Raw genomic sequence first — 27270 nt, forward strand, 5'->3', positions numbered from 1 at the left:
CTATATGAAAATAAATGTCTTCATGAATTTCATTGCTGTAACCCAAAATATGAAAATTTACTCATTATAGAAGCATTAATTCAACAAATACTGAGTATCTGCTTTGTGCCAGGCGCTGTTCATGGCAATGGATATTCAGTAGGGAAAAGGCAAAGTCCTTGTTATCATGAAGCTTACAGTATTTGGGGAGGTAGACACTAACTTATATGTAACAAGAGATTGTATAAGGATTAAAGAGGAAAGAAAACAGTGAAATGAAATGATAGAGGCTGACATTGGGAGAAGAAGTTCGGGTGGAGCCCTTTGGATGGGGCTTTAGACAGGTGGGCATGAAACAATCTCTGAGAGGCATTTAAAGTGAATCACAAATGATGAGAGAAGGAGCCAGCCACATGAAGAGCAGAGAACATTTGGGCAAGAAAAGGGATTGTTGTCAAACATCATAAAGACCTCAGTGTGTTCGAGGAACCTGAGCAGGAAAGATAGGAAAGAGAGAGAGGTGATGCAGGACTTGCAAGGCTGTGGGGAGGAGCTGGTTTTACCTTAGAAATAATGGGAGCTCATTGGATGGGAAACACTCTGACTTGTCTTTGAAGAAATTTAAATACGAGAACTGTAAGAAAAATAACAGGGATACTTGTTAGAAAGCTTCTTCTGTTCCTGGAGAGAGATGACAGAGGCTTGGACCAGGGTGGTGGTAATAGAAATGAAGAGAAGTAGTCATATTTAAATATCCTTTGTAGACAGAATCAAAAGGACCTGCCATGATATCATGTATGAGCATTGAGGAAAAGGCAAGAACCAAAGATGGCAAACAGTGGTGCTATTTCCTGACATGGGAAAGAAAGAAGAAAATTCTTCAACTGAAATGTGGGAGTGGGGAATCAGGAGTTCTCTTCTGGACATGTTATGTTTATGAGGACCATTGAACACGCATGGGGTTTAGTCAGGGCTGAACTCATGTAGATCTTCAGGCTGTCATCATACTGATACCTGAGGAGTCAGTCTTAATTTAGCCAAAAACGCCCTGCAAGGACCTGATGTAAGTTAGAGGGGCAAATATATTTACAGGGGAAAAAAGTCTGCCTCCTATGTGTCAGGGAAAGAGAACTCTGGCTGATGGAAATTTCTTTATAATCACATAGCCAGAGCCATGTTCATCGCTTATTTAGGCCTGACCTGTGGATTACAGAATCAGTAAAGTGAGGTATGGGACATGGGAGATTTGAGCAGAGGACAAATCAATCAGAAATCTTAAGCATCCAGAGGACACTCTTCAGTGTTTATGTGGAAGGTGATTCTGGAGATGGCATCCAGGATAACTAGCTAGGGTGAGACATATCAACATCAGATTTAAAAGATAAACTTCTTCAGGGACTTCCTTTGAAATAGTAATATGTACAGTCAACACTCAGTTTTGAAATCTGGCGTCTCCAAACAATTATGCTAGACATTAATTTTAAACCCCTCCATCTTACATTTATAAAATAACCAACAATCAACCATACCTGGACTTACATTGAGCTTTGTACTTGTTCTCTTCACTCTTTTCCTCAAATAGATATGCTAATTAAATGTAAAATGAAAAAAAAATGCAGCCAAGAAGGAGAAAAGACAGTACAGTCAATATATTTCATGTTTCAGGATAACAAGGCTTTGCAAGTTCTCAGAATTGAGTGGGGTATTATCAGACTACGATTACTTCTGAGTATCATTTAATATAAGTCAGTGCTGCTGTTCATAGAATGTGAAAAGTATACCTTGAACAACTCCCTACTCTCTTTCCAGAGGATAATGCTTCATGAGAAAGGTGGAAAATGTGTGTGTGTGCGTGCGTGCGTGCGTGCGTGCGCGCGCGCGCGCGCGCGTGCGTGTACGTGTATAAAAGAGAAAAATAAGGAGGGAGGGAAAGAGGCAGAGAGAGAGGGAGGAGGCATTTTGTGACATCCAAAATGATTTAATTCTAGCCTGGAATTATAGTAATTGATCTTTGGAACCCTGGTGATCCTTGAGGTTGGCGTTATGACCCAGTTTGAAATCTTCTGCAGTATGGGGTGGTTGAGCACTGTTGTCCTGCAGCTGAGCCAGCAGAGTTACGCACTTTTGGTCTTTCCATCTGAGCTGCTACACAGAGAGCAGGTTTTGGAGCAGTTTCTTAGAGCATGAAGCCATTATGACTGAAGCTTGATGCTCCAAGCACAGACACATTCTCACTCCCACAAGTGTTTAAGTAAAAAGAGAATGTGCTGAAGGAGGAAATTATTGTCTTTTTGTTTCCTTCCTTTCATTTTCTTTTCTGCAAAAGCACACCTCGTATGGTGTTTTGACTTACAGAAAATGAAAAACAAAGATGAATTCTGAAACTGCTAATTGGGTAAAAGCCTGGGTTTTCAAAGAAAGTAAAAGTTCTTTCATTAGCATGGAAAAACTTTTGAAGAGAAAGTATCAACCCTTTTCCATAGAATCTTTCTTCCTAATAGAACAGATATTTGGAAAAGATTCATCAAAATATATCTGTCAAAAAAACCTGCCATAGCAAGCTGATTTTTTCATGTTTCTATAGGATCATATTTAAAGTTAGTATAATTTCTAATGCAGCAACATTGTTTCATGAAACAGTAGATTTTCATTTAAGCAAAAGACATTGATTTCAGATAATGATAATTGGAATTAATGTAGTTAATATTAAAGAAATAAGATCTGCATTTCTCCTAGGCCAAGAAAAAGATAATAGAGTGGTAAGACCACATACATTGAAAACATTTCCCCATGGTTAACTACTGCCAGAAATCAAAGGTAAAAAAAATCTTATCTCTGGATTTTTCCAGAGCTTTCTCACCATAGCTCTGGATCTGGCAACCCAACCATGAAAATAAGAAGACTCCTACTCTAAAATATTATTCCTGACAATTCTTTGTGGAATTATCATCTATATAGACAAAGTACATACTGAATAAATATTTGGTATCTACTTAATAGCATACTGTATCCCTCAATTTTTTGGTGTCAGCAATTAGCATTGAAGACTTTTGTGCATGAAGCACATTGCTTATTGCCCACTCTACAGGGGGAAGAGACAAAGTGTATATGCACCACTGGCTTCTGAAATAATAACCCCATAGGGTACATAACTATAGTTGGTGTCTTTGGGGAGTAACTAACATTATTTTATAAAAATTATTCAATGTGTGTCTGCATTTTGATTGCTGTATAAAGGAGAAAACAATGTGAGGCCTGCAAGTGTGATGTTTATTTTTCAAAGCTACAGGAATAAGAAGATTGTTAATTATCATTTACCGACAAATGAGAAAATAACCTAAATCAAACTTCAAAATGGGTAGCAGCCAATATTCTGTAATAACCTAAATGGAAAAAGAAGTTGAAAAAGACTAGATACATGTATATGTATAACTGAATCACTTTGCCGTACACCTGCAACTAACACAACATTGTTAATTAACTATGCTCCAATATAAAATAATTAAAAAAAAAAAAAACAACAGGTAGCAGCATCTTGATGAAGAGTATAAATCAAAATGCTCTTATTTATTGGCGAGTTATAACTATCCCAAGGTTTGTGGAATAAAACACTCTTCATCTCTGCTTCCACCATTCAAATGCTTCCTCTGCTTTGTTAGCCCTTCGGGAAATCACAGTTCTCTCTTAAGTTGCATTTTCCGCCTCAGCCAAGCAAACTTATTATGTGATTACACTGCCATTTAAACCAGTATAACTGTAGTACTATGTGCAGTAGGGGCTACTCAGCAACAATGCCCCTCTGTCCAGGGAGGCTTTGTGGACTCTGGGCACTATAATGCTGAGGAAGAAGATGCTTTCATCACCAAGGATGGTGAAATCACTTCCACCAATGGCTAGAACTGAGGAAAATATGGGCTTCCTTTTCTTAAGAGACAACAAGTTAATAAATCATCACTGGAAAATTCTGAGGCAGGTTGCTGGATATATGCTAACGAGACGATCCTTTAGCGAAGAAACCAAGGGGGATTTAAAAATCTTGAAACTGAGTAATGCTGCCTCCAGCAAGCCTCTCTCTCAGTGGTCAAAATATGTTTTCACTCTCTTGCTCTCCTCATGTTTCCTCTATGCAGTTCACACAATGCAGTCTCCAGCTTTACGAATAGCTTAATGTCCAAAAGCGTATTTGTAAATCAGTGTTTGAGCTCAGAATGTGTCTTACCACAGGGGAAGAATATCACGTGTGGGGGTTAGATTTCTAGGCTACACAGGGGTAGTTAATTTCACTTTAATGTATATAAAATAGTTAGCATTATATTTGTGATGAAAATTTTGGAGTCCAACGTTCTTAAAATATTAATAATTATAACAACAAAAACCATGTAAACCGTTGCTTTGTGTTTTTTCAAAGTGGAAAGCTGAAAATGAAAATGATAAAAGAATAATTGATCTGGGTATAGGCCCAAGAATCATTGCCTCTATGTAAGAAGATATCTAAATTTAAGGGTTAGGTTTTGATACTGCAAAGGACAAAAGTATCATACTCAAACCAATCATACTTCGATAATTTGCAAATTACATCATCAACACATGTACTTATTTTGCATGTGTCTTCTTCATTCATCAAGAGGTTGGACCACATCTTCCAATTATTTTATTTCGATCTCTATACCCACTATAGTTTTTAACTTTCTTTGGGCACAAGATAAATGAAATTATGGCTCTGAAAAAGTAACTGAGTTCTTTGACTACTTTGAAGCTTAACCCTGGGCTAAGCTTTCCTGGATCTTGCACTGAATCTTATACTTGACCAATGAGAATGCTCTACATTGACACATTTATATCACTTTTCTTCAACACCTGCAACAACACAGCATTCCAAAGGTGTCCTCTTTTGAACTCTTTAAATTTGGCAGTGGAGGAAAAAAATACATACTGGATTGAAAAGATGTTCATGGAGCATGAGAGGAACTATGTTGTCAACAGGTTTCCCTATCTCTGCTCTTTCCTCTAATAGTCCACTTCCACACACACCACAGGGATTTACCAAACACTGTATCACAACTCTGCCCACTCTTATGTATCCAGTGGCTTCTGATCATACTTAGAGTAAAATCCAAACTCTGTATTATCACCTTCCAGATGCCTTCTGTCCTGGCCCCAGGCACCTCTCAGCTAGCACCACTATTTCCCTCGTCCTCAAGGTCTTCCACTTCTCAGCACCACTTTACTTCTTCTGCCTGAAGGGCTCTTCTCCAGATCTCTGAATGGCCAGCTCCTTAACAGCATTTTGCTCCCTGTAAAATGTCATTTCTTACCTGACCACCCTTTCTAAAACAGCCCCTGACCTTTCTTTCTCTAATTTCAGTCATCATACTTTGCTTTATTTTTTTTTTAGGTCACTTATCACTGTCTGAAGTCATATTATTTATCTTACTAATTTCTCTTTATGCCCTCCCCAAATGTAAATTTCATGAGGGTAGGGACTACTTATATCATAGTTAACATGTGTAGTAAATGAACAAACAGTTGTTGATGTTAAAGAGACATCCTTGAGTTTATGTTGCTGTCTGTAATCACTACATTATTATTTACTTATTTCACTACTTTTTTATAATTAAATCATATTGTGACAGAGAAAAAGAAAATCATACCCTTTTCGACAGAAATGCAAAGTTCAAGAGGCAAAAGTTCAAGATACAAAGTCTGAAAGCACTTTAAGCCAATTCTTTCACAAATGAACTGAAAGGAAAGGTTTAAAGGGATGGAGTTTTTTAGTCTGCCAAATAGAAACCCAAGAAATTAGTTAATTATCGTCTTCACATATATGACGACATTTTTTATCATGAAAATGTCAAGGTTTTATCTGTCTATGAAGGAAAAGACAAAAACAGATTTAAATTAAAGCTGGAGATAACTAGAATGAACCTAAGACCCTCTTGGCAACAAGAGAATGGAGTACTAAAGTGATTTGAAATACAGGGGCCAGAATTCTAACAGGAGAGAGTTGGGAGCTTCTACTTTGATTACGTGGACATTAACTCATATGAGAAGTGGACATAGTTGGAAATCCCAGACGGCCTCATTTGGCTAAGGAATAATATGTTGAGCAATACAAGGTTAACACAACATAATATATGCTTATGTAAAACAGTTCAAACTAATACAAACATATAAATATATGCTCCACTCTTTTCTAGTCCTTTGCATGCAGCTGATATTCTCTACCTGTCTGTCCAAATAAGCAGTTTACCTACCAAAGAGAAACCGAGTGCATAATTCTGTCCTAGCTGACTTCTCCTTCTCCTTCTGCTCCTCTTACTTGGTTTACTCAGCAGATCCCAGAGGAAGAACAGGAGGAGATAAATGTCCAGTCAGACCTAAAACTACCAATGGTATGAGAGATACTACTCTTACCTATGATTTCAGGAAAACTGTTTTTCTACTCCATCGTTAGCTAATAATAATATTAATTTACAGTTACTGAAATTTTATTTTTTTATTTTTTTTATTTTTTTAACTTTTGGGTTTATTTATTTATTTATTTATTTATTTATTTATTTATTTATTTATTTATGGTTGTGTTGGGTCTTCGTTTCTGTGCGAGGGCTTTCTCTAGTTGCGGCGAGCGGGGGCCGCTCTTCATCGCGGTGCGCGGGCCTCTCACTATCGCGGCCTCTCTTGTTGCGGAGCACAGGCTCCAGACGCGCAGGCTCAGTAATTGTGGCTCACGGGCCTAGTTGCTCCGCGGCATGTGGGATCCTCCCAGACCAGGGCTCGAACCCGTGTCCCCTGCATTGGCAGGCAGATTCTCAACCACTGCGCCACCAGGGAAGCCCTGAAAATTTATTATTTGCCAAGCACTTTCCGAAGGGCTTACATGAATTACCTCACTTAAATCTGACAGGTAGTTTAGGAAACCAAGACTCAGAAAGGTGAAACTCATTTGTTCAAGTTGATACAGATAGTAAGGGGCAGAGCCAAGTCTAGAACCCACCTTCTCTGACTACATTGGCTATGTTTCTGAACCATTCTGCAAGAGTAAGTTGGAATAGGCTAGAAACAGACAGTAATTCATTATACATTTTCATTTATCAGAGAGCATTAGTAACTTCCTGAGTCCCATGAGAAACAGTTATTCCTTTTTTCCTCCCCAAATCTCTTCTTTGAGAATCCCTTCCCATCTAACATTATCCAAAACTGGCCATAAGCCAGCAAGTATTTTTAAGTCAATCCATTTAAAAATTGGAGAGACTACCATGCTGAGACACGAAACAATTCCAAGAGTGTGAAGAGGAGAAATGCCCACAGTCTCCAGCTCTGTTTTCAGTATCCCCACATTGTGCTCTCTCTGAGATGCCCCATTGGGATTACAGTCAAACAAAGTCTATCCCCATGTATACACAGGGAATAAAGGACATGTTATTCTGTGTAGAGACATAAACGCCACCTTAGCTGGTGTTTCTTGAGGGTAGTATGGCAGGATATAACAATTTTTTTAAATGTACATAATGTTTGCTCTAATAATTCTGCTAATGAACTCGCAAAGGACATACTCGTAAATGCACACAAAGTTTAGTTAAAAAGTTGTTCACTGCAGTATTTTTTTTATAGTATTAAAAATAAATGAAAAAAACCTACAAATCCTCACGCAGTGGACTGGTTAAACCAATCATGGAACATCAATACAAGGGCATTAGTATAATGTCTGAAAATAATTGTTAATTTCATTTTAAAAAGTGCTCACAATATATTAAGTGAATAAGCAGTAAGTTAACAATATGCACATAATGGGCTCATTTTTGCAAAATAATATTAAGATGTGTATAAGCACGAATAAAAAAGAGAAAGTCATGCATCAAAAAGTTAATAACAGTTATCACTACATGATGGGTTTGTATATTAATTTTTGCATATATGTGCTTTCTAAAAATCATATGCATTACTCTCCTTATGAGAAAATTGAAAGAAAGGGAAAAACAGGGTACCATAATGTCCTTTCATGAAGAGTATGAACTCCTCCTGCTTTCCAACAAGATTAATGTTTGCTTCAAATTGTTTTAATGAAAATGTATGCCTAGGAATGTGGCACTTGCTCAGAAGTAAAGAGAAAGATTTATTATGAGTTTAAAATCCTAGAAATCTCTTATTTTCATCTCTTCATGGAATTTGGGAAGAAATGCAACATTTAGTATTCATAGACAAAGCCAGCACCTGAGCAACACTTGTGTGGCAGAGAATGGGCAGAAGAAGACAACCAAGGTGCTCAGGAAGAAAATCACTGAATACTTGTTAGTGATTTGGAAAACAGCCAGAAATTAATTGAAAATGAAATATAATGAGAGGCACCAGCCATGCAGAATATCAAATAAAAGCTATACAACAGAATACAGAAATTGGGAGACCTCCAAGATGGCAGAGGAGTAAGACATGGAGATCACCTACCTCCCCACAAATACATCAGAAATACATCTACATGTGGAACAACTCCTACAGAACACCTACTGAACGCTGGCAGAAGACCTCAGGCTTCCCAAAAGGCAAGAAACTCCCCACGTACCTGGGTAGGACAAAAGAAAAATGGAAAAACAGAGACAAAAGAATAGAGACACGACCTGCACTCCAGGGAGGGAGCTGTGAAGGAGGAAAAGTTTCCACACACTAGGAAGCCCCTTCACTGGCGGGGACAGGAGGGGAGAGGGCGAGGCGGGGGGTGGGGGGGGAAGCTTCAGAGCCACAGAGGAGAGCACAGCAATAGGGGTGCAGAGGAGAAAGTGGAGAGATTCGCGCAAAGAGGATTGGTACCAACCAGCACTCAACAGCCCGAGAGGTCTGTCTGCTCACCCGCCGGGGCAGGTGGGGGCTGGGAGCTGAGGCCCGGGCTTCGAAGGTCAGATCCCAGGGACAGGACTGGGGTTGGCTGCAAGAACACAGCCTAAAGGGGGCTATTGCACCACAGCAAGCCGGGAGGGAGTCCAAGAAAAAGCCTGGACCTGCCTAAGAGGCAAGAGACCGTTGTTTCGGGGTACAGGAGGAGAGGGGATTCAGAGCACCGCCTAAACGAGCTCCAGAGACGGGCGTAAGCCATGGACACCAGACACGGGCATGAGACGCTAAGGCTGCTGCTGCCGCCACCAAGAAGCCTGTGTGCAAGCAGAGGTCACTATCCACACCTCCCCTTCCCAGGAGCCTGTGAAGCCCGCCACTGCCAGGATCCCGTGATCCAGGGACAACTTCCCCGGAAGAACACACGGCGCGCCTCAGGCTGGTGCAATGTCACACTGGCCTCTGCCGCTGCAGGCTCGCTCCGCACTCCATACCCCTCCCTCCCACCGGCCTGAGTGAGCCAGAGCCCCCAGATCAGCTGCTCCTTTAACCCCGTCCTGTCTGAGCGGGAATAGACGCCCTCAGGCAACCTACACGCAGAGGCAGGGCCAAATCCAAAGCTGAACCCCGGGAGCTGTGCGAACAAAGAAGAAAAAGGGAAATCTCTCCCAGCAGCCTCAGGAGCAGTGGATTAAATCTCCACAATCAACTTGATGTACCCTGCATTTGTGGAATACCTGAATAGACAACGAATCATTCCAAAATTGAGGCAGTGGACTTTGGGAGCACCTGTAGACTTGGGGTTTCCTTTCTGCATCTATTTTGTTTCTGGTTTTATGTTTATCTTAGTTTAGTATTTAGAGTTTATTATCATTGGTAGATTTCTTTATTGATTTGGTTGCTCTCTTCCTCTGTTTATATATATATAGATATATATTTTTTTTTCCTTTTTCTCTATTTGTGAGTGTGTACGTGTATGCTTCTTTCTGTGATTTTGTCTGTATAGTTTTGCTTTTACCATCTGTCCTAGAGTTCTCCTTGTCTGGGATTTTTTTGGGTTTTTGGGGGGTTTTTTTAGTATAGTTTCTAGCACTTGTTATCATTGGTGGATTTGTTTTTTGGTGTGGTTGCTCTTTTCTTTCTTTCTTTCTTTTTTATTACTTCAAATTTATTTTTATTTTTAATAATTTTTTTTAATTTTTATTTTAATAACTTTATTTTATTTTATTTTATTTTATTTTAGTCTTTCTTTCTTTCTTTCTTTTCTCCCTTTTTCTCTGAGCCATGTGGCTGACCGGGTCTTGGTGCTCCAGCCGGGTGTCAGGCCTGTGACTCTAAGATGGGAGAGCCGAGTTCAGGACACTGGTCCACGAGAGACCTCCCGGCTCCACATAATATCAAACGGTGAAAGCTCTCCCAGAGATCTCTATCGCAACACTAAGACCCAGCTCCACTCAATGACCAGCTAGCTACAGTGCTGGACACCCCATGGCAAACAACTAGCAAGACAGGAACACAACCACCCATTAGCAGAGAGGCTGCCGAAAATCATAATAAGGTCACAGACACCCCAAAACACACCACCGGATGCAGTCCTGCCCACCAGAAAGACAAGATCCAGCCTCATCCACCAGAACACAGGCACCAGTCCCCTCCACCAGGAAGCCTACACAACCCACTGAACCAAGCTTAGCCACTGGGGGCAGACACCAAAAACAATGAACTACGAACCTGCAGCCTGCAAAAAGGAGACCCCAAACACAGTAAGTTAAGCAAAATGAGAAGACAGAGAAACACACAGCAGATGAAGGAGCAAGGCAAAAACCCACCAGACCAAACAAATGAAGAAGAAATAGGCAGTCGACCAGAAAAACGAATTCAGAGTAATGATAGTAAAGATGATCCCAAATCTTGGAAATAGAATAGAGAAAATACAAGAAACGTTTAACAAGGACCGAGAAGAACTAAAGAGCAAACAAACAATGATGAACAACACAATAAATGAAATAAAAAATTCTCTAGAAGGAATCAATAGCAGAATAACTGAGGCAGAAGAACGGATAAGTGACCTGGAAGATAAAATAGTGGAAATAACTACCATAGAGCAGAATAAAGAAAAAAGAATGAAAAGAACTGAGGACAGTCTCAGAGACCTCTGGGACAACATAAACGCACCAACATTCGAATTATAGGGGTCCCAGAAGAAGAAGAGAAAAAGAAAGGGACTGAGAAAATATTTGAAGAGATTATAGTTGAAAACTTCCCTAATATGGGAAAGGAAATAGTCAATCAAGTCCAGGAAGCAGAGAGAGTCCCATACAGGATAAATCCAAGGAGAAACATGTGAAGACACATATTAATCAAACTATCAAAAATTAAATACAAAGAAAAAACATTAAAAGCAGGAAGGGAAAAACAACAAACAACATACAAGGGAACCCCTGTAAGGTTAACAGCTGATCTGTCAGCAGAAACTCTGCAAGCCACAAGGGAGTAGCAGGACATATTTAAAGTGATGAAAGGGAAAAGCCTACAACCAAGATTACTCTAACCAGCAAGGATCTCATTCTGATTCGACACAGAAATCAAAAGCTTTACAGACAAGCAAAAGCTAAGAGAATTCAGCACCACCAAACCAGCCTTACAGCAAATGCTGAAAGAACATCCCTAGGCAAGAAACACAAGAGAAGGAAAGGACATACGATAACAAACCCAAAACAATTAAGAAAATGGTAATAGGAACATATATACTGATAACTACCTTAAATGTAAATGGATTAAATGCTCCCACCAAAGACACAGACTGGCTGAATGGATATAAAAACAAGACCCATACATATGCTGTCTACAAGAGACCCACTTCAGACCTAGGGACACATACAGACTGAAAGTGAGGGGATGGAAAAAGGTATTCCATGCAAATGGAAATCAAAAGAAAGCAGGAGGAGCAATTCTCATATCGGACAACATGACTTTAAAATAAAGAATATTACAAGAGACAAAGAAGGACACTACATGATGATCAAGGGATCAATCCAAGAAGAAGATATAACAATTGTAAATACTTATGCACCCAACAGAGGAGCACCTCAATACATAAGGCAAATGCTAACAGCCATAAAAGGGGAAATTGGCAGTAACACAGTCATAGTAGGGGACTTTAACACCCCACTTTCACCAATGGACAGATCATCCAAAATGAAAATAAATAAGGAAATACAAGCTTTAAATAACACACTAAATAGATGAACTTAATTGATATTTACAGGACATTCCATCCAAACAACAGAATACACTTCCTTCTCAACTGCTCATGGAATATTCTCCAGGGTAGCTCATATCTTGGGTCACAAATCAAGCCTTGGTAAATTTAAGAAAACTGAAATCATACCAAGTATATTTTCCAACCACAATGCTATGAGACTAGGTATCAATTACAGGAAAAAATCTGTAAAAAATACAAACACATGGAGGCGAAACAGTACACTACTAAATAACCGAGATCACTGAAGAAATCAGAGAGGAAATCAAAAAATACCTAGAAACAAATGACAATGAAAACACGACAACCCAACACCTATGGGATGCAGCAAAAGCAGTCCTAAGAGGGAAGTGTATAGCAATACAATCCTACCCTAAGAAACAAGAAACATCTCAAATAAACAACCTCACCTTACACCTAAAGCAACTGGAGAAAGAAGAACAAAACACTCCCAAAGTTAGCAGAAGGAAAGAAATCATAAAGATCAACTCAAAAATAAATGAAAAAGAAATGAAGGAAACAATAGCAAAGATCAATAAAAGTAAAACCTGGTTCTTTGAGAAGATAAACAAAATTGATAAACCATTAAGCAGACTCATCAAGAAAAAAAGGGAGAATTCAAATCAATAGAATTAGAAATGAAAAAGGAGAAGTAACAACTGACACTGCAGAAATACAGAGGACCGCAAGAGATTACTACAAGCAACTACATGACAATAAAATGGACAACCTGGAAGCAATGGACAAATTCTTAGAAAAGCACAACCTTCAGAGACTGAACCAGGAAGAAATAGAAAATATAAATAGACCAATCACAAGCACTGAAATTAAAAATCACAAGCACTGTGATTAAAAATCTTCCTACGAACAAAAGCCCAGGACCAGATGGCTTCACAGGCAAATTCTATCAAACATTTAGAGAAGAGCTAACACCTATCCTTCTCAAACTCTTCCAAAATATTGCAGAGGGAGGAACATTCCCAAACTCATTCTACGAGGCCACCATCACCCTGATACCAAAACCAGACAAAGATGTCACAAAGAAGGAAAACTACAGGCCAATATCACTGATGAACATAGATGCAAACATCCTCAAGAAAATACTAGCAAACAGAATCCAACAGCACATTAAAAGGATCATACACCATGATCAAGTAGGGTTTATCCCAGGAAGGCAAGGATTCTTCAATATACACAAATCAATCAATGTGATATACCATATTAACAAACTGAAGGAGAAAAACCATATGATCATCTCAAGAGATGCAGAAAAAGCTTTCAACAAAATTCAACACCCATTTATGATAAAACCGTCCGAAAGGAGGCATAGAGGGAACGTACCTCAACATAATAAAGGCCATATATGACAAACCCACAGCCAACATCATTCTCAATAGTGAAAAACTGAAACCATTTCCTTTAAGACCAGGAACAAGACAAGGTTGTCCACTCTCACCACTATTATTCAACATAGTTTTGGAAGTTTTAGCCACAGCAATCAGAGAAGAAAAACAAATAAAAGGAATCCAAATCGGAAAAGAAGAAGTAAAGCTGTCACTGTTTGCAGATGACATGATACTATACATAGAGAATCCTAAAGATGCTACCACAAAACTACTAGAGCTAATCAATGAATTTAGTAAAGTAGCAGGATACAAAATTAATGCACAGAAATCTCTTGCATTCCTATACACTAATGATGAAAAATCTGAAAGAGAAATTAAAGAAACACTCCCATTTACCACTGCAACAAAAAGAATAAAATACTTAGGAATAAACCTACCTAAGGAGACAAAAGACCTATATGCAGAAAACTATAAGACACTGATGAAAGAAATTAAATACAGTACAAACAGATGGAGAGATATACCATGTTCTTGGATTGGAAGAATCAACATTGTGAAAATGACTATACTACCCAAAGCAATCTACAGATTCAATGCAATTCCTATCAAATTACCAATGGCAGTTTTCACAGAATGAGAACAAAAAATTTCACAATCTGTATGGACACACAAAAGACCCAGAATAGCCAAAGCAATCTTGAGAAAGAAAAACAGAGCTGGAAGAATCAGGCTCCCAGACTTCAGACTCTACTACAAAGCTACAGTAATCAAAACAGTATGGTGCTGGCACAGAAACAGAAATATAGATCAATGGAACAGGATAGAAAGACCAGAGATAAACCCACGCACATATGGTCACCTTATCTTTGATAAAGGAGACAAGAACATATAATGGAGAAAAGACAACCTCTTCAATAAGTGGTGCTGTGAAAACTGGACAGCTACATGTAAAAGAAATGAAATTAGAACACTCCCTAACACCATACACAAAAATAAACTCAAAATGGATTAAAGACCTAAGTGTAAGGCCAGACACTATCAAACGCTTAGAGGAAAACATAGGCCAAACGCTCTATGACATAAATCACAGCAAGATCCTTTTTGACCCACCTCCTAGATAAATGGAAATAACAACAAAAATAAACAAATGGGACCTAATGAAACTTCAAAGCTTCTGCACAGCAAAGGAAACCATAAACAAGATGAAAAGACAACCCTCAGAATGGGAGAAAATATTTGCAAATGAAGCAACTGACAAAGGATTAATCTCCAAAATTTACAAGCAGCTCATGCAGCTCAGTATTAAAAAAACAAACAACCCAATCCAAAAATGGGCAGAAGACCTAAATAGACATTTCTCCAAAGAAGATATACAGATTGCCAAGAAACACATGCAAGGATGCTCAACATCAATAATCATTAGATAAATGCAAATCTAAACTACAGAGAGGTATCACCTCACACCGGTCAGAATGGCCATCATCAAAACATTTACAAACAATAAATGCTGGAGAGGGTGTGAAGAAAAGGGAACCCTCCTGCACTGTTGGTGGGAATGTAAGTCGATACAGCCACTATGGAGAACAGTATGTGGGTTCCTTAAAAAACTAAAAATAGAACTACCATACGACCCAGCAATCCCACTACTGGGCATACACCCTGAGGAAACCATATTTCAAAAAGAGTCATGTACCACAATGTTTATTGCAGCTCTATTTACAGTAGGCAAGACATGGAAGCAACCTAAATGTCCATCGACAGATGAATGGATAAAGAAGATGTGGCACATATATACAATGGAATATTACTCAGCCATAAAAAGGAACTAAACTGAGTTACTTGCAGTGAGGTGGGTGGACCTAGAGTCTGTCATACAGAGTGAAGTAAGTCAGAAAGAGAAAAACAAATACCGTATGCTAACGCATATATATGGAATCTTAAAAAAAAAAAATGGTTCTGAAGAACCCAGAGGCAGGACAAGAATAAAGACGCAGACGTGGAGAATGGACTTGAGGACACGGGGAGGGGGAAGGGTAAGCTGGGACGACGTGAGAGAGTGGCATGGCCATACGTATACTACCAAATGTAAAATAGCTAGTGGGAAGCAGCCGCATAGCACAGGGAGATCAGCTCCGTGCTTTGTGACCACCTAGAGGGGTGGGATAGGGAGGGTGGGAGGGAAATGCAAGAGGGAGGAGATATGGGGATATATGTATATGTATACCTGATTCACTTTGTCATAAAGCAGAAACTAACACACCATTGTAAAACAATTATACTCCAATAAAGATGTTAAAAAAAAAATACAGAAATTAATCCTGGTAAATATGGTTATTCAGTCTATGGAAGGAGTAGAATTTCAGATCAGCTTTAAATGTTCAGGTTTTTAATAAATGGTATTCAGGTAATTGACCATTCATATCGAAAAAAATTTTTTAATTAATTTCCTACCTCTCACCATTCACAATTGTAAATTTGATAAAGATCCACATGTATGAAACCAATCTATAAAATAATTAGAATAAAGTAGTGAAAATGGAAAGGGCTTTCAAAGTCACATGTGAAAGCTCCAAGAAAATTAGTGATAGATTAAAAAATAAAATATGACCTAAAATTTCTGAGATGCAAAATACACTTTAAACAATATAAAAATAACTGGTATCAGCTGACACTCTTAGTACATAACTAAGCTCCCACAAAACAGTAAGAAAAATAGAAAGGATCTATAGAAAAATGAGCAAAGGATATGAATAGGCAATCCAAGAAGTAATACAAATAGCTAATACATGAATGAAAAAAATGTTCACCATCAATAGTACATGAGTAAGTGCAAATTAAACAATAATAACAAGACATCATTTCTCCTTCCATGGATCAACAAAAATTGTTTTAATTTGAAAATACTGAGGGTTGGAAATGCTATGGTGAAACGGAGATGTTCATACACTGGATTACTAGATTATAACTTGAAACATCTGTTTCAAATATCAGAATAGTATTATCTATCAAAAATTTAATTGCATTTGCAGACATCTATCCCCAAGAAAACCTAACAGTTAATAAAGATATGCGTACAGCATCGTTGCTAGTAGTGAAGCTACATGTTAATTGACATGGGAATGCCTAAAGAAAATACACCCCCCCATATTCACAAAAAGCCAGACCTAAATGTCTTTGTATCTGTTTTACACATATATGTATGCACATTAATAAATACAAATATAAAACCCCAAACTGAAGCCCAGTTCTAGGTAAGTATAATCTCTACACTGTGAGAGGAAAAGAAAGGATGAGCCCCAGGATATTAAACCCATTGTTCAGCAGCAGAGGCCTGAGCAGCAAAGTGCATTACTGTATCTCTTCATATCCAAAGAAAAACTCAAATTCTCAGTTTCAGAGAAAGAGCTGGAGAAAATGAAATTTTTCTGTATCATAAAATCAGAGGATTTTTTTTTTCTCCTGAGAGTAAAATTTTTGCTCTCGGGAGAGAAAAAAATAGAAGGGCAGAGCAACATGGTGAAATGGCCAAGGGTCTCCTAGGAACTTTAATAAATAATATCATCTTAAATTGCTTGAGCTGCTATAGTGTCAAATACTCCATCATCTCTAACTTTCAGAAACATCTGCTCTACACACAAACATGTGTGTGTCTCTCTGTGTGTGCGTACAAATTAAGGAAAGGGTCTGAGTTGCATGCTTGGGTTGGAGCCAGAGCAGAGATAAAGAAACAGCTAAAAAATATAGAGAAATGAGGAAAACAGCTAAAAAATATAGAGAAATGAGGAAAAATCAAAGGAAGCAAGGAAGCCAGAGTCATGAAAACATAAGCCTACCAGTAATTCTTGAAAATCTTGGAGGCACATGTTCTTACTATAGGCCAGATTAACAGGCATTAAAGAATATCTCATCCAGATCATAAAGAGTAGAGTGTCCTAGCTGGCATGCAGGTTACAAAAGTTTATAAATGTAATGGTATAATGTTTACAACATTCACTGTAGAAAAATTACAAAAGGAACATGCACTGATTTAAAATTTGCATAGAATAAAAAAAGAAAGTCTCTTTTCACTGGCTCCCTCCTAATCACTCTCACTCAACTAGCACAGTTCAGAGTTCTAGATACTTACATGGTGGTTGATATACAGAGAAGCTGAGCTGAAATACTACCATTAATGTAGATGGTTTGTGACTCACCAGAAACTGCCCCACCCTGCCTGCCTGCCTGACTAGTATATACCAACAAGTGGCATACTAGCTATCTATATTTAGATAGGTGAAATAAGGATAACTGTGCATATTAATTGACCAAATTGAGAACTGTATACAGTTACTCTACAGTGTCCATAAGGAATTGGTTCCAGGACTCCCATAGATACCAAAATCCAGGCATGCTAACGTCTCTTATATAAAATGGCATAGTATTTGCATAAACCTATGCACATCCTCCCATATACTTTATATCACCTCTAGATTACTTATAGTACCTAATACAATGTAAATGCTACGTAAATAGTTGCCTGTTCCCAGCAGATTCAATTCTGCTTTTTGGAATTTTCTGGAATTTTTTTTCAGAATATTTTCAATTTGAAGTTGGTTGAATATGTCAAGGCAAAACCTGTGGATACGGAGGGCCGACTGTATTTTTTAAATGAAGTTAGGTTTATGGGGCCAACTGAACCCGAGAATAAAGAGAACTGCATCTACGCAGAAGATGAGACCACTGAGTAAAATAATGCTTTGTTGAAACTGAGAAAAAGAAATAGTCCCGATGATCAGAAGTCTGTGATTATTCAGACATAGAGAACAGACTTGTGGTTGCCAAGGGGGAGGTGGGATGAGGGAGGGATGGATTGGGAGTTTGGGGTTAGCAGATGCAAACTATTATGTATAGACTGGATAAAGAACAAGGTCCTACTGTATAGCACAGGGAACTATATTCAATATCCTGTGATAGACCATAATGGAAAAGAATATGAAAAAGAATGTGTGTGTGTATATATATATACACACACACACATATATATATAACTGAATCACTTTGCTATACAGCAGAAATTAACACAACAGTGTAAATCAACTATACTTCAATAAAATAAATTTTTAAAAGTCTGTGATTATTAAGTTCAGAAACTAAGCAAAGAACTTGTGTCTTAGAAAAACTTAAAGCAAGCTCAAGTTTGACCAGAAATTGCATCTCATAAAAACCCGAGACTGGAGATATCACAGATGATGGAAAGGCATTTGACAAAGATATCTATAAGGAAGGACCTGACAAACCCAGAGATGGAATTAAGAGTCACTTTGCTGCCCCTATCCACTGCCTTACCAATAAGACGTAATAATTGATCCCAGCCCTATTTTGCCCAGCTGAGCCAGAGATAAATAAATACTCAATTCTTAAGATAACAGCCCAGGCAGTAACTACCAATGGATAACAGTTAACACAAGAGATGAAATTTTTTTTTACCACCAAGCGATTGAACAAAGTTATGCAGAAATCAGCTCTCTTCAAGTAAGATACCTCCTTGCCAAAGCAGAATTCAAGTATATCTACTCTGGCCAGAGTGCGTGTTACATGTGTACAGTTTTTACCCTGAGTATAAAACAAATTCCTGTCAATCACTCTGTGCCATCCAGTGTTACAAAACAGAGGTGAAAATTTATGTCCTCGAATCTCTATTCAGGAAAAAATCCACCTCAGTCTTTAAATTTTAGCAACAACAACATACAAAGCCTAGTCATAGGGTAGAAATATACAATGGCGAAAGGAATACAGAAGACCTCATTGCAGCTCTCAACTTCATCTCTACTGCCTCTCCGGAAAAAACTCAAAACAAGGATTACCAGCTCCCCTGGCATATGTGTTAGCCCACTCTGCTCCTAATCATGCAGAGAACAGAAATCTCGTGCCACACAATATTCTGTGATGGGGGAGGGTGGCAGGATTTCTGCTCAAGAGGTCAGAAGAGCAAAGAACTGCATTCTTCCTAAAGAAGGCTCTTGCAAAGTTTCTGCTGAATTGAGCCTTATACACGGGTGGAAAACCCAGTGTAAGGCATGTGGTTGCATCAATTATAAGATTTCAATTTGACAGTTTAATTAGGAAAAGGAGAGTTAGTGTAGGGCTTGCAGAATTCATGATGAATCACATACTCCAACAGACTTCATTTTCATATTTCAATTACACACATTTCTAACTCATGAACAGCAACATAGCATTTTCTGTTTAATAAATGTGATATCTGTTGGAATTGATAACATTAGTTCAGTAATTACTGAGCCATTATTGTCAGGCTTTTTAAAAACATGGAAAGAAGCCTTAGTTATTAAAGTTTAGCATCAGCATGAAACTAGCTTTTCAAACGTTCCAACTAAAGAGCTTTTGAACAGTGCATTAGCTATCCCTTATATGTAGAGGAGTAAAACTTAATAGCAGGTATCTGCACGAGATGGGTTTTGATCTAATCACATCTTATTTGATTCCTTGACACACAACTGTAGCTATATTCTTTCTAGATCTTTATTCAGAATTCAGGCCAAAAAGCAAGGGAGCAAGACTTAGGTTTGAATGACATAATTTAATGCAAGATCATGCTTTAAATTCTGATCTGATGCTGATCTTTGCTTAAAAAAATAATAAAATGTAACAAAACACTTATTTTTCATCAATTTAAAGATAAAAGTAGATTCTAATAGGAACAAACTTTCAAAGAGGAACAAGCTCAGTCAGTCAAAGCATGTAGAAACTTGTGAGTTCTTTCCCAGAGTGCCTGCTTTGAGTTCTGGGGACCTAAGCTGAGAAGCTGGCTATGCTCATAGATGCACTAGGTCTTTTTCTTTGCCTGGATTTTGAACAAACAGAAGTTCATTAAATCAAATACATTTGTCAGTTTCCTTAGGGACTAAGAAAAAGGTCATGCCCTACAATAAACACAACTGCAAACACTGGAAGTGAAGCACACTTCTGTTTTTTAAATTACTTTCAAATTTGCTCATAATGATCCTTTCATGAATGATCTCTTGACTTCTGTGTACCTGAACTACCTGCTTGCTACTGCTTAACCTGCAAAAATCTTGATATCTTGCTTAGATAAAGCACGTTTATGTGTTAGTATGTGTTATATAAATATATAGAGAGACATTTGCATATGTATCACAAAAATTGCTAAATATTCAGGTCACAAAATATAGGAAAAATAGTTTTGTCACATGATATCACCTATTGCAAGTTAAAACTGTACATGTAAAGGGTTTGTATTTTACAGTCTCAAAAAAAATTCATATTTCTTCACATTATTAGTAATTCACATCCTTTAGTATCAGGGAGAAACTGAGTATTTTATTGATTTCTTCAGAATGTTAAATAAAATAATGACAATAAAGTGGCTAGCATAGTGCCTAACATTCACTCAATAACTGGTTACTATAATTATTGTTAGAAGGCTTGGAATTCTTGTGCAAAAATTAAAATCATATAAAAATTTTAAAGTATAAGAATTATAACCACAGAAAAGTAAAAAGTTTGAGAATTATTTCAAATTTAAAAAGAAAAATCATAAAGAAATGGCATTCTCATCCCCAAATGGCACACCCTTAAGCAAATACTTAAGTTTAACATCTTTAGTTCCTTACTGGGCAAAAATTGCAGCTTGATCAGTGGGCAAATGAGTATTTTCAGGACTTAGAATTGTTCTGCCCTGTCAGGTGGTAGCAATATAGATGCAAACAAAAGAAACTAAGAAAAAAAAGAGAGTTCAAGAAATAAAGATTTCCACTTCCCTTCATTTTGTAAATAACTGAGGCCCAGAAAAGCAAACTTTTTTTCATAATCACAACAGCTAAGAAATATCAAGTTAGATTGTATAGTAATATAATGTTCTGTCTACTTTAGCAACAGTTGCCAAGGTATGGTCCATGGAGCTCAAGGGATCCCCAATTCCCTTTCAGGGTGCACAAGCTCAAAACTAGTTTTCTAATAACCTTAAGGTTTTTGGGGGTTTCGTTTTCTGGTTTTGTTTGTTTGTTTAATTCTATTGATGTTTTCACTAATGGTGCAAAAGAAATTGTAGGTAAAACTGCTGGCACCTTTGAGTGAATCAAAGCAGTGGCACTGAGCTACTTGGCACTGAGTCGTATTTGTCACTGCCACAATCCCTATGAAAGATAAATAAGAATAAAAAGCCAGCTTAATTAAATTTCAAGTCTTGAGTACTCATCTTTTTAATATTCTGTGGGACAAAATGGGAAGCACACCTAAAGCCCTCTGCATATTGCAGGATAGTGGTCGTCTCCAGGAAAAGCGCTTATGATTGTTTAAGTTTCCAGTGAACTAGCCACTTCCTTCACAGAACAATTTTTACTTGAAAGAATGAACTTTGATTATTTAGATTTGCTTATTTTACAGACATTGTCTTGAAGATGACAAAAAATGACTTAGTCACCTTAGGGAAAACTACCTGGACAGTATTTTTTGCAAAAGGTAAAATTTAAGCTTTCAAGCAGAACTTAGAATTTTGGAAAATTTGCATCTGTTATCATGACAGCTTTCCAAGACGTAATGACTTTTCTGATAAATTGCTGGTGACAGTAATGAATGTGCTTTATTGATACTGTATAATAAGATGTGTCAACCTTTGCAGGTATGCATAGCTTAGTAAACCAGTATTTTCCAAATCAGCAATAATAGTGTTACAAAACCATGCATGGGTGAAAGATAAATTTAAAATATAAGATAGGCAAATGGAATTTAATGTAACAAGTATGAATAGTTCTTGGTATGGTTTCATACTCTACATTTCAAATAACCTTTAAGAAATCATTACTACTTGTTGAGTTTTGGTGCAATATCAAAGAAGAATATTCAAAATCTCCCCCCTTTTAACTATATGTTTATGAGACTAGGTTTTCTTGATATTATTTAACCAAATAACACATAACAACAGATTGAATGCAGAAGCAGGTATGTTTTCTATCAAACCAGACGTTAAAGATATTTACAAATATGTAAAATAATGCTAATTCTTCTCATTAAATATGTGTTGGGAAAGGTAGGTATTTTTTCGTAAAAATGTTATGTTACTTTAATGTTATTTTTAAATGAATTAATAAATAGTTTGAAACTTTCTCAGCATCACTTTCTAATGTGGTATATACTGATACATATTATTCACAAAAAAAACAAAAGGTCTCTTTCATCCTCAAAAACTTTTAAGACTATAAAAGTCTCCTGAGTCCAAAACATTTGAGAACCATGGCACTATGCTGTAGAGATAACAAATGGGTTTCAAATAGAATACAAACTTGGATCAGTTGGTAACGGCTTCAAGGAATTGGTAGAGAAGGAACTAGAAGCCATGTTTTGAGTTATAAAGATAGAAAATTAGAAAATGTGGTACTTAAGTCACATTGTACCCAAGAATATACTGTATTTCAGATGTTTCAGGATAGTCCAATGTCCTAAACTCATCTTTCTCTTCCTCATAGTACTTAGCACAGTGCCTATAGAGAGTAGATTAATAAATGTTCATGAATTTAACTGAATCTAATACAAAATTACACTGACTCTTTTTACAAATTCTGATACAAGGTAGAGGGCCAATGGTTATTGTTCTGTGAAGCAAATGCCAAAAAAAATAAGTGTTAAGCTAAGGAGAAAACAGAATAGACATCTACACAGGTTGCATGATTTCAAGGGAACAGAATTTCTACCCATAAATAAAACTTTTTTTAACCTAATGATTAGTTCCAGAATTTATTTTTATAATTGGAGATGTGACCTTTCATTCTACAATGAAAATGTCAAAATACAAATACTCGAAGGAGAGGCAGCATATTCATCCAAATTCACAGTAGGTTTTAAATAATATTATCCAGGTTTGAAATGACATGATCAGATAGAAATAATAGGGTAGAAGATCTCAGATGAAAGACACTATGGAGATGGTGAAAGGAATGACACTAAGAGGAAAAACTGAAGATTCTAAAGGAAATGTATTTATTTCACAATTTGAAATAAGGCCAGGCATCTTTTGGGATTCCCTAGAACAACAACAACAAAATTATAATCATGTATTTTTCCAGCCCATACACAATATTGTAGCCTGTGTAGAATAAAAATCTACAAAATAAAAATCAGAATGTCCCACAACCTAAATCTAGCCTACTGGACTCCTACATGGCAGCCAACATTCTACTAAGTCACTCTGCTGTGTGTCCTAGATGCGGACTTCAACAAGACTTCTCTCTTGCAATGGAATGAAAGAAGGCAGCCTTTCAAATAAGCAGTGATGGCTTAACACAATGGAAAGAGAACTAGGGTAGAGATAAGTAACTTGGGTTTAACCCAACCCTGACTATTGATTGTTAGCTCTGTGACTTTGCGCAAGTTTTTTATGCTCTCTGGGTCTCAGTTTTCCCTTAAGGGAAAATCTAATGATCTTTTTTGAAATATAAGATGCGATAGTTTTAAATTTAATTATTTAGATAGGAAATTAACATTTCTGTCACAGACATTATTTTTAGCATGTCTCATTGAAATTTTGTAGAACAATATTTCCTTCAAGGAAAATCAGAATACAGAATATTAAAAGCATTTTAATGAGACAAATTATGTGAGGAGAAAAATCTATATTTAAGCAACTCTTTTGTTTATCTCAACTTTTCATTAACCAGTTAAGAACTTATACCGTTTCACTCTGTTTTCTCCAGCAATGCCTGAAGGGCTACTACCTGAATAACAAGGAAAATGCTTATAAAGAGTTTAAATGGGAATTTGTTTCTATCAATATCCATCTCTGGCCATTTCCTAGGGGAACTGTATGAGATCAAGATGTCAGAATCATTCTACAGAATGAAAATCTACTTTTTTCCTCTTTTTGTTACCTCAAGAAATACTGAAAATAAATTTTTTGTGTGGGACAATGTTTTTGTCATTTTAGGTCTGCTGACAACTATGTTTAGTCACATTTCCCCCCAACTGTTTGTTGAATAGGATCCCAATCCTAGAGTCACTTTAGAGTGGAAAGAGTAGTCTTTTTTTAATATAAGGTCTAGTGTCACATTGTTAACTCTCAATGGCTTTAAAAATCTCCCTCCCATTTTCAAAATGTACTGTACCAATATATATTTTTTACTAGTCTTTACCAATAACAAATACACACTAGATTTCATTAGACCACCAAAATGATCAGTCACCCAAATTTTCTACCTAGGCTAAGTGTGTCAATTACTATCCCTAATCCTTCCTTCTACTTTCAACTTCCTTTTTTATTTGGAACTCTTTGACTCTGTTGATATTTGTATGAATTTCCCCTTAGCTATTAAAAACAAACAACAACAACAACAAAAAAATAGGAAAACCTAACAAACAAAATGTAACTAAACACCAGAAAACAAAAGAATGGCTCTTAAATTACCCCATGATTACAATAGATTTATTAGAGAAACTTTCCCTCCTACTTGCCAAAGCCTGAATGACTGACAGGTTATTTACTTGGAGCATGAAATGAAGAACAGTTGCCAATATGAAGCACTTTTTTAAACCCAGTTAATCAACAAAGATCCCAACGTTGATTTTTAGACAGAGTAGTTCACAAAGATAATAATAATTCAGACTATAAAATTTGCACTATGGGTTGTACTGCATATGGGCCACTGCCTCTATGCCAAAGGTCCCATCAACAGATGACTGGATTAAGAAAATGGGATATATATACAATGGAATATTACTCAGCCACTAAAAAGAATGATATTCTGCCATTTGCAACAACGGGAATGGACCTAGAGAGTATTATGCTTAGTGAAATAAGTCAGACATAGAAAGATAAATACTTTATGTTATCACATATGTGGAATCTAAAAAATAAAACAAATGAATGTGTATAACAAAACAGACTCACAGATACTGAAAACAAACTAGTAGATACAGTGAGGAGAAGAAAGAGAGGAGAGGCAAAATAGGGGTATGGGATTAAGAGATACAAACTATTATGTATAAAATAGATAAGCAACAAGGATATATTGCACAGCACAGAGAAATATAGCCATTATTTTGCGGTAACTTTAAATGGAGTATAATCTATAAAAATATTGAATCACTATGCTGTACACCTGAAACTAATATAATATTGTAAATCAACTATATTTCAATTTAAAAAAAGACTCCATCACTCACTTTGGGCTGGGGGTAGGGGGATGACTTTAAGAAGATAAAGTCTGAAGCTGGGCTGGTCATCTCATTAATTCACATCCATAAGAATTCAAATAATGGTCTCCGGTCAATTTGTTTCTTGATGTTCCTTTTTTAACTGAAGTTTCTAAATTACTTTTTAAATTCCAGAAAAAGCATTTGTAACAAATATAGAAGTCCCCTAAAATTTTGTTGTCCTTTAAAATGCGAGTCAAGGATCAATTATCAAAACAAACTCATTCCGCTAATCAGTTTACAAAGGTGCAAATTGTTTCTCAGAATACAATGCCGGGGAGGCTGCTTTGTTTAATGACAATCCTAACAGCAAGAATCCCTAGGGCAGGAAGCAGGTAATCAAGAATCCACCTCAAACTTTGAGGAGGCTGGCAACAGTCTATTATAATGCATGGTTACAGGGAGACCTTGTACAGAGAACAATACACTGAAATAGACCAGACTTGTTATGAAACAATAAACTTAAATATAGCTCTGAACTTGACACAGCTGAATGATTTTTGCCTTCTAGGATTGAATTTAACACTCTAGGCTAAATACTTCAAACAGATTTTTCTACTATCCACTTTGTATGCCTGAATGCACATACCATAATCACATTTTGGTGTGCAACTTCAACAATGTGTATGTGTCCACAGAGGGTCATGATGTCATTAAAACCCAACATGAAAGGCTAAGGAGGTGACGGTGACATAAAGATTGTTTGGTCAGATTATTTGAGGGCTTCCAGCACTCACCCTGTATTAGAAGAGATAAAGGATGCAAAAAAGATTTTTACAATACATTTTACAAATACAGTAGCAGGAAATTAGTATGCAAATGAAATATCAAGTGAAAAGAGTCACAGGATTTGAGAGGAAGGAAAAGAGTGAGGCTGAGTTTAAGAACTGGATTTGGATTGAGTTTAAACAGGCAGAGAAGGAGGAGCAGCACATTGAGGAAAGGTGTAGAGGTAGAGAATTGCATGTTATGTATGAAAGATAGCAAGTCCACCCCCTGGGCTGAAAGCAAGGGTCCTGGAGAAAGTACAGCAGAGGGTAAATAAGGAAGGCAGATTAAGACACATGTGTACAGAATATAGGGTTGGCCTTCCAAACAAGATTCCCATTTTTTTAAGCAGAGTATCTCATGAGTTTGGGAGAATGCTGTGAGTTACATGACAAGCATCATTTTCCCCAAGTTAGAGGTGGGGTCAGGAATGCTGGGAAGAGGTCAGGGTCACACAGAGAGTGACACAGGGAATGACAGAGAATCCTGTTTCCCAGTCCAGCCATCTCTCAGCCAAGATATACTGCAATCTCCCTGCCTCTTTCCCAGGTTCCAAAATACTGAAATGGAATGACCGTGCTGGAATGTGCTAAAATGCTGGAACTGCCCCTTATTTTTTCCTTTCTCTGTGATGAGAAAGAAAAGAGAGGAGGACTATTGAACTTTAAACTTCCTGATAAACTATAATGTGGGAAAGTGCCATTTTTAGGTTTACATGAAGGAGCTACCTCTGAGAATGGCCTCTTGGCCTGTGAAAAACTAGAAACATCCCAGGAAGTCACTGAAATGTTGTAGTACTGTGAGAATTTGTATAAAAATAAACACTGGATTATTTCAGGCTTAGTCCCTGGAGAAAATGAGCCAGAATTACTCAGAACTACTAGCCTAATC

The sequence above is a fragment of the Eschrichtius robustus genome, chromosome 2, assembly GCF_028021215.1.
Source record: "Eschrichtius robustus isolate mEscRob2 chromosome 2, mEscRob2.pri, whole genome shotgun sequence".
In the NCBI taxonomy this organism is placed as follows: Eukaryota; Metazoa; Chordata; class Mammalia; order Artiodactyla; family Eschrichtiidae; genus Eschrichtius; species Eschrichtius robustus.